General features: G+C 37.2%; 2 pseudogenes; one reads left to right on the top strand and one right to left on the bottom strand.

Moving 5' to 3' along the window:
- Positions 1-1,819: 1,819 nt before the first annotated feature.
- On the top strand, positions 1,820-3,814 carry LOC128718300 (uncharacterized; annotated as a pseudogene).
- Positions 3,815-4,443: 629 nt separating this feature from the next.
- On the bottom strand, positions 4,444-5,301 carry LOC128709370 (uncharacterized; annotated as a pseudogene).
- Positions 5,302-19,054: the final 13,753 nt, after the last annotated feature.

A 19,054-nucleotide genomic window follows, 5' to 3' on the forward strand; every position in this document is an offset into this window, starting at 1 on the left:
AAATTATAGCAATAAGCAAGGCCCTCGATAAAGCAGACGAAATAAAATTAAAAAAACCAGTCATATACACGGATAGCCTAACAGCATGCAATATACTGAAAATCGCCCAACAAAAACTGCTAATAGAAGAAAATATATACAAAATAATAAAAACATGTACCAAATTAAAAGCAGAAATAGTTTGGATACCATCCCACACAGGAGTAAGAGGAAATGAAATCGCAGATACTCTAGCAAAAAAAGGGACAATATCTCAAATTAAAATAAACAACAAATACAGATATCCAGATATTATTAAATTATTTAAAACGGTAATGATTGAGGAAACTATAGAATGGTACCAAAAAACAATAATTCACAAAGGAAAAAAATTCGCCAAATTTCAAAAAGAATTTAAGCTCGAACCATGGTACAAACACACTGACCTAACGGGTAGAGAGGTTAAAATATCGAACAAAATTTTATCAGGCATGACCTCTCCGAATTCTGGCTTGAAAAAATAAAAATAGTTCCCGAAGGAAACTGTGATATATGTGCTAGTCCAAACACCGGGTGGCATAAAATTTTTGAGTGTCCAAAATACGTCAGATCCACGGAAATTAATATGAATAACCTTATAGAAAAATGGCAACAAAAATCAGGACGCATTTTAAAGAAAATTATAGAACTGATAGACAAAAATAACATAACTATATAATAAGGCAATAGAAGACAAACAAAAGACAACAATACAAACATCCTAAAATCAGAACAACCATAACTAAACAATAGAACACAAAGGAGATTCCTAACTTCATCACAAGAAGAGAAAAAGAATCTCCTTATACTTTCAGTATAATTAAGATATTCTGACCTTTGAAACGACAAGACAATACGTAAAGCTTCGACATCAAAACAAAACACAAAAAGGAAGTTTTACCAAAAAATAATAATAAGTAAAAGGCACCAAATATTCATGATGATTTCTGACGTTCCTTTGCCGGACAAAGCTTACGCCAAGAAAACTAAGAATAGAATATCCACACAACAAATAATAGGAACACAAATGGAATACATAGGAGAAAGCAAGCAGGATAAAAAAAAAATACAGGTAGAAGATAATCAGGAAAATAAAAAGCATGTTTCAGAGAATGACGACGACAACCCTCTAAGCACCACCCAAAAAAAAAACAAAATTTAAATAAAAAATAACATTATTAACACCCAAAAAAAAAAATAAATAAATAAAATAATAAAAGAATAACACACAAAAAAAAATAAGAAAACCAAAGTAAAATAACCCAATAATCATACTAGTGGAAAAAAAATAACTAAGTGAAAATGAAATATAAGAATCTGACTAACCAAAAGACGGTAACACAAACTCGTTGATGGAAGATAAATACTGACACGACACTCACCCAACAAACAAAAAGAGAAGAGACGAACGACGGAACAACAACAACACCAACATAAAATCAGGACAGAAGACAACACCGACAATAGAAACAACAACGCAGAAAAAACACAAAACAACCACAAAACCCAATGGAAATAGAACGAAATACGAAGGAACATATATACTAACATAAAACTGGTGACAGAAGCTAACAACAAAGTCACAAAACTCACCTGGAACAATAACATCAAAACTAAACAGAGAAATGGACGCACAGTCCTCCTCTTTTCACAAACAGGATGGTACGCCTCTGATTATGACAGCAAATGTCATAGGAGGTTTCAACCCATCCACCTAACAAGAAGAAGAAGAAAAAGAAGAATATTTCAGTGATATTTTAAGTGGTTGATGAAAATGTCTGGTTTCCGTAGAGAAAATGAAATGGAGAAGTCTTTCTCGAAGCGAATTCGATTCAATTCCCTTTTATATCGCAATCGTGATCGCCTCGTTCAACTAGAACAGAATGATGCGCTCGTTGCAAGTGGAAGTGCTAATGTTGAGAACAAAGTTTTAATGTGTGTTTGTACTCTTGTTCTAACAGAAGTATGTCTGAATTACAGTTATACAAGCCCCTCCAAACGTAATCGATCAGCTTGCAAGTAATGTAGATAATCACCCCTCATCGGCTGACTGTGAAAATGAAATCAACGTATCATTGGGAAGCACTGACGATGAAGCCAGTCAAGACAATGATGATGATGATGTCGACTATCTCATTGAAAGCTCAGATGAAGAGCAAGAATCGGAAAACAGTACAAAAACGTTTTTAGTGCAAGATGCTTTACGTCGCTGGGCCGTATCTAAAAATCAAACATACGAGTCGATCGAGGAAGTTATGGAGATAATACGACGAATAAGTAACTGTAAGCTGCCTAAAGATGCAAGAACCTTGCTGAAAACCAATCGAAACCTTCTTTGGAAATATTAACGATACAAGGAGGCCAATACTGGTACCACGGAATCCAAAAATGTTTTTTACACGACCTAAGGTAATTGATCTGGGGTAAATAATCTAAACATAAGTCATACTGGTATATACGATTATGTTTGTTTGTAGCATTGCAAATATTCGTCCCGATTCAACGCTTTTGCTGAATATATCAATCGACGGTTTACCGATTTTCAAAAGCAGTAAACAACAATTTTGGCCAATAATATTCAACATTCATGGAATGCCAGAAGTGCCAGTTATGGTAGCTGCCATATATTGTGGATCGTCAAAACCGGCAAGTATCGAACACTTTCTTTGGCCTTTCGTGGATGAGCTAAACTTTCTCATGAAGAATGGACTACTCATCAAAAACAGAATAGTAGCGATACAAATACGTGCCATTATAGCTGATTCTCCAGCTCGTGCATATATCAAAGGTAATATAAAACAATTACAACATTACATCAACTTTCATATTACCTAAATCTTTTTTGAACAGGTGTAGCCAACTACAACGCTCGTGACGGTTGCTTGAAGTGCATTACGGAAGGACGGAGTATGCGAAGAAGAGTAACATTCCCGACATGTATTGCTCCAGAGCGCACAGATGAAGGATTTAGAATACGCGTGTATGGCGATCATCATAAATTTGATTCTCCTATTTTAAACTTGGATAACTTAGATTTGATCAGTCAAATAATAGTTGGTGATTCATTGCATTTAATTGACTTAGGTAATACGAAACGAATGCTTAACGGCTGGGTAAATGGTAAACTTGGTATGGATCATAAGTTATCAACACAACATATTAATAACATGTCGACAATGTTAGTATGCATATAATTACCTATAGAGATACATAGAAAGTTCCGTTCATTAAGTGAACTTAAATATTGGAAAGGATCTGAGTTTGCCTTGTTTCTTTTTTACGCATCGGTAGGGGTTCTCAAAGAAACGTTAAGTGAAAAACACTATAAACACTTCTTGCTGTATTTTTGTAGCATTACAATGCTTTCGTCTGTTGTGTACAAGGAGCATTGGTCAGTAACATATTCTTTTCTCCAGGTCTTTGTCAAACAATTTGGAGTTATTTACGGTCCAGTTACAAAGAAGCTGATCAATTCGGTCCACTTCGTACAATATCATCTTATCCTTTTGAGAATGCATTGCAGCGTATAAAACGTTTGCTGCGAAGTGGACCGAAAAGTTTAGAACAAACGATAAATAGACTTTCTGAAATAGAGACTTTTCAAACGAACAACACGGAAGAACAAGTTAATTATCCATCAATTCATCAGGGAGGAAGTTTAGTAATACTCCATTTACGTAAAGGTTTTTGCCTAAAAAACGATCAACGCAATCCATGTTTTTTAACAAAAGCGGAAAAAATAAGTAAATATGTTAAAGCGGTTGCACACGAAACCTCCGTCGATATTTCTGCATAACAACTATCCGAATCAACAGATGGTTTCAATTACCCTTTTAATTCGAAATTGATTAACATACATCAAGGCAATTTGAATGATTTAGGAGATATAAATATTACAGTAGGCGCTCAGGATATAAAATGTAAATTAGTAATAGTTCCCCTTTCTCAAATAAATAATTATCTGTTTGTTCCCTTGATACATACATTAGTTTAATTAAATGTAACAACCATATTTTTGTATTCAAACGCAATGCATTAACAACGTTTCTGATATTCTGTGAATCATTTATTCATTGCCTTTCACAAATATTAATAAATAGGATAAGTTTTTTAAATAATTCATGAAACATTGGTTGAATATAAGTTCTACACTAAGTGTAGTAACGTGTCCGTCGCTGTCGATAGTCTCCATGTGAATGTCCATGTCTTTTCCGGCGCTGTCAGGTCACATGTCAATTGCGTGTGTGTGTGGGTTTGACAACCCAATTAACAATCATACAAGGTTTATTGAAATGGTACGTCAAGGTATTGAAATAAAGATATAATATACTACACTAAGGTTTAATTGTAAATAAATAAAAATAAAAAAGTTAAAAATTGTTAAACCTAAACGTGTTCTTACTCTAAAACAATGACTCTTGTACATTAATGACTATGCTTATGATGAGTAGTTTTAACTATTCCTACTAAGTTTATTCTTTGCGCACTATGCCTAAATTTGTTTATGAAAAAAGTCTTAATCCTTATCTTAATTGACAAAGCCGTGGCAAGTAACTACATACCTATAAAGTTTTATAATATTAGAATAATTTTTGAATGGAATTTTACGGTTAGGATGTCCAACACCTGACCAGCTCATTTTAACAAAAAAATCCCGTTCAAATAATACGTCGACGCTAGCACGCATGCGAGATTCCACACTGTCCGCTGGAAGCCGAATGTCCAAAAATTCGCTTATTTCCTTTTTGAAATCCTGTCGATGCAAGTTTTGTTCCAGCTCAGCTAGTTCTTCTTTAGAGCCTACAGCCACGAACTCAAAAGTTGTTGCTCTAACAATTCCATCTCTAGGAACAAGTCTATTTGCTACAATGTCCAGCTCCGAGCGCATTAGCTTCATTTGTTTGTCCATGTCCACTAGCTTCTTGTTTATCTGCTGATTTTCCCTTAGGATTTCGTTTAGCTTCATCATAACACTGTAAACGTATTCACGCCAGTTAAAATCGTCTGCGTACCAACTGACTGCGTTTCGCTCTGTATGTCTAAAAATATGCATTGAATATAAAAACATTATAGCTGGAACACTTGTGTTATAAAACCTTTTCTTACTTGTACCTGTTTTTGGCCGAACATCCATAGACGTCCTGCTATTTGCTTGTGACGTGCTTGGGCTGCATTCAAGCGGTTGGATGCCATATGTTGCCGAAACTCTTGGGATAAAAATGTGGTTTCCGCACAGGGTAGAGAATCTGGTAATGTACAAAAACTGTTAATGTATACACCCATTCAAAGGACCACAATATTTTCACAACACGTTTAGCATCAAAACATATATCAATGAAAATAAAATGCTCACCATGATTATGAGGTTTAAATGGAGTTAAAACACACTTTCCATTTATCACCCTCATTGTAAGTTTTGGTCGCTTTGCACTAAATATGGATAATATATATATAAAAAAAGGTTTTATCGTTATGCACATCATTGCTATGATCACGGTCGTACTTTTCCATCTTCTCCTTTTAGCTTGTATTGCTTATATGGCACTAATAACGACTATACTTCCACGGGAACGGGCACACTTCAACACAAGCTACTGCCGGACGAACGCTTTAAAACTGAATGATCCAGTTCAACACCTATGAGAAACACCAAAGAGAGCCACAGGTAAAAAGATTTTAAAAACATCATTCTCTTACTACCTTACAGCGCTGCAATACAACGTAAACACATCCAAAAATAAACCGGTGCGAAGAGAAATTGATTAAACGCGTCATTCTAATAGTTATTTCCGATTCCTCTTTCACTTCGTGCTTTGTGGACGGCTTGTGGACGGCTTGTGGACGCGTACACGGGCAGGACCCAATTTTTTTGAATGTTTGTATGACTTCGTGGATTTCGGACGTCCAGTGGACGTACGTTTGTGCCCAGCCTATTGGTATCACCGCTGCTGCACACGCTACTCGTAATTTTACCGCACCAATACACATACCTGTAAATGAATATATCCATAGCTATTTCGGACTCGCTTTTACTGTTTCTTTCGCTGTGTTCTTTAGGGAAAGGGGAGGGGGGGGGCCCCCCCCCCGAATGGAATCAATTCTACGAAAATGAAGTATTGTTACTAGACAACCTAGATTTATTTGTTAGATTATTGGTTTAACAAGGTTAGTTTAAAGCTATCATATAACATGGAAGGATCGCAATCTCCGCCGCTTTTTAAAGACACGCAAAATGCGACACAGATGGAAAGTTTTACCTTCAATGTACAACAATCGCTGGACATTAACGCCACCGCTGAACACAGTGGTACAACGATAACCGCGCCTTGTGGTATGTCGGAAGAAAAGTTGACTGCTCTTTCTCCACAGCAGCAAGCAAATGCACCACAGGCGAGTGTTCCGATGCCTCCGCTTGCATACTATACTCACCATGTGCGTGCGCCAGTGTAACCAGCAAATGCACCACCATCGCCTCCAACGTCTCCGCTTGCCTGCCACAGTGGCCCAGTGTGTTCGCCACAGCAGCCAGTAGAGATAGCGACTTCTATACCAAACGCTCGATGGATGATATGGCCAATATCATGTATGCGATATCCGAAATGAGGCAAGACATGAAACAAATGTCAGATCGTTTGGCAATCATGAATGGTCATATATTTAAATTGACCCGTACAATCGTACAACAGACTGTACAGGGAACCGGGCTTCGCGTAGTCTCCGCAAGCAAAACTATGGCAAATGAAAAAATTTCTCCTGTAAAGTCCAAGGAGGAATTGGATAGACTGGAGGAATTTTTGAGCCACTCTACCAACATGGAAAGAATAGTGAGACAATTAGATTGTTTGGTGCCTCGTTGTGATGCAACAAACCGTTTGAGTGATGCTCTCCATATTGTTATAAGTGCGGAATTTTTCATCCAATGTAGCTGGCTAGGTGGCGGTAAAGGCGGACCGAGAGTTCCGCTAAAAACATATGCACACCTTCAGACTCTACTACTGCGAGTGACTGGTTTTGGATTGCAAGAGAAAAAAGAGTTTGAACGCATTCTAAAATTAAAAATTTTCCATGCAGCTGAAAGACTGCTTATAAAAAACCAGCGAAGATGTGCGTGTAGGAAACGGAGCTCGAAAAAGCTTCCTAATAATTGACACCTTTCCTCTATCAAGGTCCTTCAAAATCCTTCCTTTTCAAAAGGTCATTTTCAGGACTACCAAAAATGTTGACCTAAAAGATTATTTTAAACCTATCCGTATTTTAAACATTAATCGTTGGTGGTGCTGGAAAAATATGTATATCTTGTGTCCTCACATAGGATTGTTATTCCCATAGAATGCGAATCCGCTCAAATGTGTGTAGCATGCTTTGGCCTACTCCCAATGCGCGTACGAAGACAAGAATCTTACAAACATTTGTTGAAATGATCCATATGAAGGCATAAACTTATTTTCATATTTTTTAATCCGTACCTGAATAGTCAGAATAGTGCATGTTTGCGGTCGATCAAAAGTTTTATCGTTTGAAGGTAATCGTGTCGTGCAAAATATCGGGAATATTGTGTGCAGAACTTCCTGTTCCTGTGAACTGCAGCTACCACCACTGCTAAAATGTGATAAAAAAAATAAGAAAAGCTAAATACAATTCAGCCGTAAAAAATACATATTACATTAAATAATATTTCTATATACAAACCAAAAAGGCTATCTGCTTGCTATAAAAAATATATAGTATGAAACGTTGTTAAATTAATAAACTTTAAAATATATTATGAAATAACGAAAAACAGAGCAACTGCGTTAGTGAGGAAAAGAGTATTAAACATTTAATTTGTTAAAATGGATACTGTTGGGAAAAGTTAAAATCTCATTGCATAATATACAATATTTACTTTTTTGTAGCTAGTAAGAAAGCATACACAAGCAGTAAACCATTGTTCCCCTCTCATTTTAGCCATGCAAAAAATCACATGGTGCCATTCGGTACGTCGTGGACGTAATGAGTAGGAGTTAGGGAGGAGAGCCTTTGTTAGCCTTTAGGAAGGTTTTCAAATGTAACTTTTAAATCTGTTACTTTTATATGGAGTATGAGCTGCTCCCTTGTGGCATCGGATCCTCCCTCTTACCGAACATGTTAGTACTGTTAGTATTTTTAGTGTTGTTAATATTCATGCGATGCTGTGAGTACTATTCATTCATCGACCAAACCATTTCAAAGTCATCGGCCAAGAATACAAATGCGCACGTCTGAAGAAGGCCTGGACAGATCACGGTGTCCCGCAAGCTTGAACATAAAATTCCCGATGATCCAAAATAAAAGCCCCAAAATATTATCTACCTATCTACCTATTTATCTATCTGTCAATCTATCTATCTACCTATCTATCGAGCTAACTATCGGTCTAACTATTTATCCATCGATCCATCGATCAAACTACCTAACTATCTATCTATCTATTTACCTATTTATCTACCTATTCATCGATCTAACTATCGGTCTAACTATCTATCCATCGATCAAACCATCTAACTATCTATCTACCTATCTATTTATTTATCTCTCTAGCGATCCTTCTAACAATCTTTATATTTATGTTATATCTAACACCTATGCTACCTAACCTTCGCACACTTTTACAACCTAATCAACATAAAAAAATGGTTAAATATGTTAATTTAGAGAGGACATGGGATAAAATTCATGTTTAATGGGATTGGATCATCGAGGTGCCATCCATGCGGTTAAAAGGGTCGGCTACGAACTGGGCACCATTGTACCGGAATCGCGACGAAAGTGTCTGTAAATAAAACCACAAAAATCAATTAGAATCTTTTTAACATTCAATGGAAGTATCATAACTTACCACTTGTTACCTCCCGTGAAAAATAAGGCTGTTCACGCGGCCACAGATGGTTCCTATAATATATCTATAAATATACGATAATTGTAGCGTGAACAATCTATTGGAAATTAGTAATTTGTTAGCGTTTTAGTTGAAATAGTATGGATGAATTAGTAGGTAGGAATGGAGGAATTAGTTGAAAAAATTAGTAAGTTAATAGAAGGGTGATTAGTCAAGAATAAAAGTATGAAGAAAAGTAAAGAAGGCAGGGGCGGCCCGGTGGCATGATGGTAGCGGCGCCGGTCTTCACACGAACGGACCGGACCAAAATCCCATCCGGGCCAATCCCCCGTAGCAAGGACTGACTATCCGGCTACGTGGTAAAATAAGTCGATACGGCCAGGCCGTTCTAACGAAAAAAAAAAGGAAAGAAGGCTATAGTATCATGAGCAGGACGTGGAAGAGGTTGTTTGGGATGAGGGCTAAGGCATTGGGTAGGAAACCGGACTGCCACCAGCTTGCACCTGATTTCAGTCCATGACACTTCCACCATTCGTGACGGAGCATTCTCTTGCACTTCATAAATATGAAAATCAGCAGACGACAATGCAGGAGAAGCATTGCCGTCCGCTGATACGTTGAAATGCTCCGCCACTGACACAAACCGGACTCCAACTACGGAGATGGGAAGCGCAGAAGATTTATTTGCTTCCAAAAATTGAACAATGCCGTTGTCTTTGGTTAAAAACCATTGTAAGAATTAGTTATAAAATAATAATTGAAATCTACAATAATGACCATAATTATACGGAATAGGATAACATTGCATGAATTATACACCTTAGGATAGGACAACACTAGCAACCTTGACAATCGATCTAGAGCAAAGATAATGAACTATAGGATTAATCATGAATTGTAAATGGATTAAAAAGGGACAGATGAATACACAGTTGCAAACCGGACGGCGGGAACATTAGACGCTTTGAGCACTCATATCACAACCAGTTTCGTGAATATTCCACATTTTGGTCCTTCGAACCGGATTTTCGGGTACTTAGTACAGTCAATTGTGATAGTGAGTGCTTTCTCAGGCATCATTCTGCATCAAGAGTGAAATTCGGTATTACGGCGTCTCAGTGCAAGTCATTCCGTGACATTTCCCGCCATCGCGGGTACGCACGAAATACTATGAAACACGTTGTCTTTGTAGTGTACGTTAGCTAAATGTGAGCTGACGGTGAAGTGAGGCCTCTGAAGTAGCTCTTTTATTATATGCATGTAGCTCCGTACTCTCCGTTTTTCTCGCGCTCTGTACGCTCGGAGTTTAGTGAAACACGTTGTCTTTGAACCGTTAACTAAATCTAAACTGACGACGATCTACTTGCGCATGTGGACTAAACTGTACCAATATTTTTTTACCTGTGTACCGTTACTTAATTCATATTTTGTCCAATACATTCTCATCATATCCATGTGGACTACCACCAAGAGTTCTAATTGGTTTGACACAAATCAGTTCGTACAGTGCTACTCGTCTAATTTGGAACAATTAAAATATAGAGCGATGAGACCTTACTTTAATTTGAAAGAAACATTTATATCCATAAATGTTTGTCTGGACAATGGTATGTCCTTATTACTATATATATTTATTAACTACAATCTTTAAATGTTATGTTCAATACTGATTTGTATATATATTATTTGTCAATTGGAATTTTAAGTGTCCCATATTAAACAATACTCACTGTACTATTGGTGTCCGTTAATTTAAGCTTCAACCATTCATGAAAATCATTCCTCTACGTGTATTCGTCTCGTAACGGTCTTTAAATTTTGCGTGTGGTCAATCGCTAGTTGGTTGTAGTCTATTTGTAACACAGTTGTTTTGTGGTTTCTGCTTGATGTAAGTAATAGTGTAGTATAGTACTATGTGAAATAATACTAAAAAATGTATTTTTCACTTACAAATCAGATATCAAATCAAAGCGTGTACCAAAGTTATGGCTAATAGAAGAACAGCCGATATATGGTACTTCTTCGAAGAAGAAAACGACCCTAAAGAGCAAAGATGTCGTTTGTGTCCGCTAAAAACATATGCACACCTTCAGACTCTACTACTGCGAGTGACTGGTTTTGGATTGCAAGAGAAAAAAGAGTTTGAACGCATTCTAAAATTAAAAATTTTCCATGCAGCTGAAAGACTGCTTATAAAAAACCAGCGAAGATGTGCGTGTAGGAAACGGAGCTCGAAAAAGCTTCCTAATAATTGACACCTTTCCTCTATCAAGGTCCTTCAAAATCCTTCCTTTTCAAAAGGTCATTTTCAGGACTACCAAAAATGTTGACCTAAAAGATTATTTTAAACCTATCCGTATTTTAAACATTAATCGTTGGTGGTGCTGGAAAAATATGTATATCTTGTGTCCTCACATAGGATTGTTATTCCCATAGAATGCGAATCCGCTCAAATGTGTGTAGCATGCTTTGGCCTACTCCCAATGCGCGTACGAAGACAAGAATCTTACAAACATTTGTTGAAATGATCCATATGAAGGCATAAACTTATTTTCATATTTTTTAATCCGTACCTGAATAGTCAGAATAGTGCATGTTTGCGGTCGATCAAAAGTTTTATCGTTTGAAGGTAATCGTGTCGTGCAAAATATCGGGAATATTGTGTGCAGAACTTCCTGTTCCTGTGAACTGCAGCTACCACCACTGCTAAAATGTGATAAAAAAAATAAGAAAAGCTAAATACAATTCAGCCGTAAAAAATACATATTACATTAAATAATATTTCTATATACAAACCAAAAAGGCTATCTGCTTGCTATAAAAAATATATAGTATGAAACGTTGTTAAATTAATAAACTTTAAAATATATTATGAAATAACGAAAAACAGAGCAACTGCGTTAGTGAGGAAAAGAGTATTAAACATTTAATTTGTTAAAATGGATACTGTTGGGAAAAGTTAAAATCTCATTGCATAATATACAATATTTACTTTTTTGTAGCTAGTAAGAAAGCATACACAAGCAGTAAACCATTGTTCCCCTCTCATTTTAGCCATGCAAAAAATCACATGGTGCCATTCGGTACGTCGTGGACGTAATGAGTAGGAGTTAGGGAGGAGAGCCTTTGTTAGCCTTTAGGAAGGTTTTCAAATGTAACTTTTAAATCTGTTACTTTTATATGGAGTATGAGCTGCTCCCTTGTGGCATCGGATCCTCCCTCTTACCGAACATGTTAGTACTGTTAGTATTTTTAGTGTTGTTAATATTCATGCGATGCTGTGAGTACTATTCATTCATCGACCAAACCATTTCAAAGTCATCGGCCAAGAATACAAATGCGCACGTCTGAAGAAGGCCTGGACAGATCACGGTGTCCCGCAAGCTTGAACATAAAATTCCCGATGATCCAAAATAAAAGCCCCAAAATATTATCTACCTATCTACCTATTTATCTATCTGTCAATCTATCTATCTACCTATCTATCGAGCTAACTATCGGTCTAACTATTTATCCATCGATCCATCGATCAAACTACCTAACTATCTATCTATCTATTTACCTATTTATCTACCTATTCATCGATCTAACTATCGGTCTAACTATCTATCCATCGATCAAACCATCTAACTATCTATCTACCTATCTATTTATTTATCTCTCTAGCGATCCTTCTAACAATCTTTATATTTATGTTATATCTAACACCTATGCTACCTAACCTTCGCACACTTTTACAACCTAATCAACATAAAAAAATGGTTAAATATGTTAATTTAGAGAGGACATGGGATAAAATTCATGTTTAATGGGATTGGATCATCGAGGTGCCATCCATGCGGTTAAAAGGGTCGGCTACGAACTGGGCACCATTGTACCGGAATCGCGACGAAAGTGTCTGTAAATAAAACCACAAAAATCAATTAGAATCTTTTTAACATTCAATGGAAGTATCATAACTTACCACTTGTTACCTCCCGTGAAAAATAAGGCTGTTCACGCGGCCACAGATGGTTCCTATAATATATCTATAAATATACGATAATTGTAGCGTGAACAATCTATTGGAAATTAGTAATTTGTTAGCGTTTTAGTTGAAATAGTATGGATGAATTAGTAGGTAGGAATGGAGGAATTAGTTGAAAAAATTAGTAAGTTAATAGAAGGGTGATTAGTCAAGAATAAAAGTATGAAGAAAAGTAAAGAAGGCAGGGGCGGCCCGGTGGCATGATGGTAGCGGCGCCGGTCTTCACACGAACGGACCGGACCAAAATCCCATCCGGGCCAATCCCCCGTAGCAAGGACTGACTATCCGGCTACGTGGTAAAATAAGTCGATACGGCCAGGCCGTTCTAACGAAAAAAAAAAGGAAAGAAGGCTATAGTATCATGAGCAGGACGTGGAAGAGGTTGTTTGGGATGAGGGCTAAGGCATTGGGTAGGAAACCGGACTGCCACCAGCTTGCACCTGATTTCAGTCCATGACACTTCCACCATTCGTGACGGAGCATTCTCTTGCACTTCATAAATATGAAAATCAGCAGACGACAATGCAGGAGAAGCATTGCCGTCCGCTGATACGTTGAAATGCTCCGCCACTGACACAAACCGGACTCCAACTACGGAGATGGGAAGCGCAGAAGATTTATTTGCTTCCAAAAATTGAACAATGCCGTTGTCTTTGGTTAAAAACCATTGTAAGAATTAGTTATAAAATAATAATTGAAATCTACAATAATGACCATAATTATACGGAATAGGATAACATTGCATGAATTATACACCTTAGGATAGGACAACACTAGCAACCTTGACAATCGATCTAGAGCAAAGATAATGAACTATAGGATTAATCATGAATTGTAAATGGATTAAAAAGGGACAGATGAATACACAGTTGCAAACCGGACGGCGGGAACATTAGACGCTTTGAGCACTCATATCACAACCAGTTTCGTGAATATTCCACATTTTGGTCCTTCGAACCGGATTTTCGGGTACTTAGTACAGTCAATTGTGATAGTGAGTGCTTTCTCAGGCATCATTCTGCATCAAGAGTGAAATTCGGTATTACGGCGTCTCAGTGCAAGTCATTCCGTGACATTTCCCGCCATCGCGGGTACGCACGAAATACTATGAAACACGTTGTCTTTGTAGTGTACGTTAGCTAAATGTGAGCTGACGGTGAAGTGAGGCCTCTGAAGTAGCTCTTTTATTATATGCATGTAGCTCCGTACTCTCCGTTTTTCTCGCGCTCTGTACGCTCGGAGTTTAGTGAAACACGTTGTCTTTGAACCGTTAACTAAATCTAAACTGACGACGATCTACTTGCGCATGTGGACTAAACTGTACCAATATTTTTTTACCTGTGTACCGTTACTTAATTCATATTTTGTCCAATACATTCTCATCATATCCATGTGGACTACCACCAAGAGTTCTAATTGGTTTGACACAAATCAGTTCGTACAGTGCTACTCGTCTAATTTGGAACAATTAAAATATAGAGCGATGAGACCTTACTTTAATTTGAAAGAAACATTTATATCCATAAATGTTTGTCTGGACAATGGTATGTCCTTATTACTATATATATTTATTAACTACAATCTTTAAATGTTATGTTCAATACTGATTTGTATATATATTATTTGTCAATTGGAATTTTAAGTGTCCCATATTAAACAATACTCACTGTACTATTGGTGTCCGTTAATTTAAGCTTCAACCATTCATGAAAATCATTCCTCTACGTGTATTCGTCTCGTAACGGTCTTTAAATTTTGCGTGTGGTCAATCGCTAGTTGGTTGTAGTCTATTTGTAACACAGTTGTTTTGTGGTTTCTGCTTGATGTAAGTAATAGTGTAGTATAGTACTATGTGAAATAATACTAAAAAATGTATTTTTCACTTACAAATCAGATATCAAATCAAAGCGTGTACCAAAGTTATGGCTAATAGAAGAACAGCCGATATATGGTACTTCTTCGAAGAAGAAAACGACCCTAAAGAGCAAAGATGTCGTTTGTGTCGAAATGTGATTGCGATTAAAGGGAGAACAACTTACAACTTAAAGCGTCACATGGAAAAAAAACATCCAACGATGTTAATTGAACGGACAGCTGAAGTAGTTGAACATTCAGCAGGAACAACATCATCCGAGAGCGTACATCCTACTTCATCCGGAAGCGTGCATCCTGTATCATCCAAGCCAATTCAAAAATCTATCGGTGAATTCGTAAATGTTATTAAGCCTTTAAGTTCATCCAACAAAAAAATTGTTGATAAGAAGCTGCTTCACATATTTTGCAACCATTCGTTGCCATTTAGATTAGTGGAAGAATCCGATATTCGGGATTTGTTTAAGACTCTTTGTCCAAATTACGCGCTACCTTCACGAGCTACATTAAGTGGTACCATGTTAAATACGGAGTATGAAGAGGTGATGGCAAATGTAATGAAAAGTCTTGCTAATGCAAAAACTGTGTGTTTAACAACCGACGGCTGGACTGATATCAATAATCAGAGCTATTTGGCTGCTACAGCCCATTTCATACAGGAATCGGATTGTAAATTAAAGTCGTATTTATTAGAATGTGGACCATTTGAAGTTAACCACACATCGCGAAACATCGCTAATTGGCTGGAGTCTGTAATGGACAAGTACAAAATATCAGACAAGGTGTTTAATATTATAACGGATAATGCATCTAACATGAAGTTGGCAGTATCTTTATTAAAAAAAGAAAATCTTCCTTGTTTTGCTCATTGTTTGAACTTAGTAGTACCAAATGCGATAAAAAAAAATATAAGGAGCACTGTAGATGTTGTAAAACAAACTGTTGTATATTTAAAAAAAAGAGCAACAGCGTCTACCAAATTAAGAGAATCCCAAGCCAATTTGAAATATGATATTTTAAAATTGAAATTAGATGTTCCTACCAAATGAAACTCTACAGTCTATATGCTTGAAAGATTTCACTTCAACAAAGACCCTTTCATTACTTCATTAGCATTATTAGGTGTTAATTGCAATTTAACAGCTAGGGATTGGATCGTTACTGAAGAAGCATCAAAAATTTTAAAATTCTTCGATCTTATCACGAAAGAAGTTTCTGCGGAAAAATCTATAACATTATCAAAAACGAAAGTAATAGTTATGTTGATTATTAAAAAATTGCTCTCATTTCAACAAATGCTTCATCTGTCAGAAAAAACAAAAAAGCTAATTCAAGATTTGCATGATGGTGTTCTAGATAGGTTCAATTATCTAAATACCGATACTATAGCACAGGCCACCATATTAGATCCGCGATTCAAAAAAGATGGCTTTGACAATGACGATGAATTTAAAAAATGTCTTGATAGCATAGCTTCAGAAATGAAAAAAATTACAGAACTTAATGATACAAATAGCGAACCACAGCAAGAAATGCAAGTAGAACAAGAAAATTTTGACAGTTTTTGGTCAGAATTTGATAGCAATAGAAAAGAAACTAGATGTGTTTCGCTTAGTAAAAGATCTAGTAACAGTATTGAATTTGATAGTTACTTATCAGAACCATTCTTAGATCGTCAAGAAGATCCATTACTATGGTGGCATCTTAAAAAATCAATTTATCCCACCCTCTTCCAAATAATGTTGGATAAACTATGTATTCCGGCATCATCTGTACCATGCGAGAGAGTGTTCTCAAAGGCAGCCGAAGTTGAAACGGAGAAACGCAACCGGTTAAAACCGGAAAAATTAAACAAAATTTTGTTTATAAAGCATAACGCTGAAGTTTGTAAGAAGTCGTAAAAAACTTAATGTAATTTTTGAGATTATCTTGTAATGTACAACTTATGTATGAATAAATTTTGTTAGTATGTTCTATAACTCAATTTTTTATAATGTTTATCAAGATACGTCCATAATGACTTGTAACTAATTTTATGTATATTTTTTAATATAATAGATAGATATACATACATATATGTATATATAACGGAAAAAACGCAGGAAAAAAAATGTAGATGTGTGGTTGTGTTTTTTTAAAAATATTATATTAATTAACGATATCAATGAAGGTCATTACATTATTAAATTTAATAATTTAAAATATATTTGAATATTATGAATAAAAAATTGCTTAAATTATTGAGCTCGAACTCTAACCCCTCAAGAAAATTAGCATTTCTATTCCACTCCACACTCCGTATCTAACAAGAAAAACTAGCATGCTTTCGCCTTTTACCAAACTAACAATCAATCCTATCAAAGAGAGAAGTCATGTTTGTTTGCTGGTAGCTCTGTACTCCGCATTCTGTACTCATTTGCACTCTGCATACGTACTCTGCGCAAGTGAGTGCGGAGCTACATTGAGCGCTCACCTCGCAGATGTTAGAGAGCTCTCGCCCTCTCCTCTTCAAAAAGAGCTACTTAGCACAACACTATACGTGTCCACCACTGTTCGCAACTCAGCGGGAAGGTATGTCGTTCGTTTGCCTTTTAACTCCAATCCTCATATCATTTTAGTAGAGTCTCGAGCCACTGCTGATCGTAGACTATGCTGTATGGAACGTCGTTTAAACAGCAACCCTAAAATGAAAGAAGAATACGTAAGGTTCATGCGGGAATACGAGCGTTTGAGGCACATGAAAAGGATACACGATCAGGCAGAAGATTCAGGTCAGTTTTATTACCTTCCTCATCATGCGGTTGTCAAGGAATCAAGCACAAGTACCAAGGTTAGGGTAGTTTTCGATGCCTCATGCAAGACGTCCACTGGTTACTCGTTGAATGATAAGCTACTGGTCGGACCAGTAATTCAGGAGGATCTTTTCAGTATCATTCTTCGGTTCCGCTCCCATGCTATTGCCATAACTGCTGACGTGGAGAAAATGTATCGGCAGATTCTTCACGATCCACGCGATAGAAGCTTCTTGAGAATCCGATATAGAGAATCCCCGACAGAAGTTATATCCACATTCGAATTGAAAACGGTTACGTATGGTACAGCAGCTGCCCCATTTTTGGCTACCCGAACACTTCGACAAATTGCCCTCGATCACAAGGAGCAGTACCCATTAGCCGTAAACGCGGTTATGAACGATTTCTACGTAGACGATTTGTTAACGGGGACTGATAATCTAACTAATGCCATTGCAATACGACAGCAAATTTCAGAAATGCTAAATTCGGCAGGCTTCACACTGAAAAAATGGGCATCTAACCTGACGGAAGCACTAGTAAACATTCCTACCGAAGATGTGGCGGTTCAACTAACATATGAGTGGCAAGATGCGAAACAAGTGTCCACCCTAGGCATCGTTTGGGAACCTACTACTGACATGCTTCGATTTCGAGTAGATTTACCACCTGCACCAGCGGTATTGACAAAACGGGTCATTTTGTCACATATACCCAAAATCTTCGACCCTCTCGGCTTGCTGGGTCCAACAATAATCGTGGCAAAACTATTTATGCAGCAACTATGGTCACTTAAAAAGGATGGGAAGTCATGGGACTGGGACTACGAGCTCCCATTGCACTTACAGCAGGAATGGTTGAAATTTCACTACACGTTAGAATCACTTCGTGATTTACGAATTCCTCGCTACACTTCACAATGGTCGGCTACGAATCTACAAATACACATCTTCGCAGACGCATCACAATCGGCTTATGGTGCTTGCTGTTACATTCGAGCTGAAGGTCTGGAAGGAGTCACCGTTCACCTGCTCACAGCTAAGTCAAAGGTAGTCTCATTATCTAACACTCATTCGATAGCGAGATTAGAATTATGTGCAGCACGATTAGCTACGGTTTTATTCAAGAAGGTCCAACAATCACTTCACATTTCTGCTACTACGGTCTGTTGGACAGATTCTATGACGGTGCTTCACTGGTTAAACTCTCCGCCAAATCGATGGCAGCCTTTCGTTGCGAACAGGGTCGCACAAATTCAACAAACGGCTGGTATATATCGCTGGAACCATGTTCCTGGCATCGATAATCCAGCTGACGATATTTCGCGAGGGATTATGCCTAATAACCTATTAGAATGTGATCGTTGGTGGCATGGGCCGCACTGGTTGTCACTCAGCAAGGAAGAATGGCCTCAAGACGCTCCATCACTTAGCGAAGTTGAAGGCGCTGAGGAGGAGAGATTGACGTCACAACGGATCGCAACAACAA

Source organism: Anopheles marshallii, chromosome 2 (genome assembly GCF_943734725.1).
Source record: "Anopheles marshallii chromosome 2, idAnoMarsDA_429_01, whole genome shotgun sequence".
Lineage (NCBI taxonomy): Eukaryota > Metazoa > Arthropoda > Insecta > Diptera > Culicidae > Anopheles > Anopheles marshallii.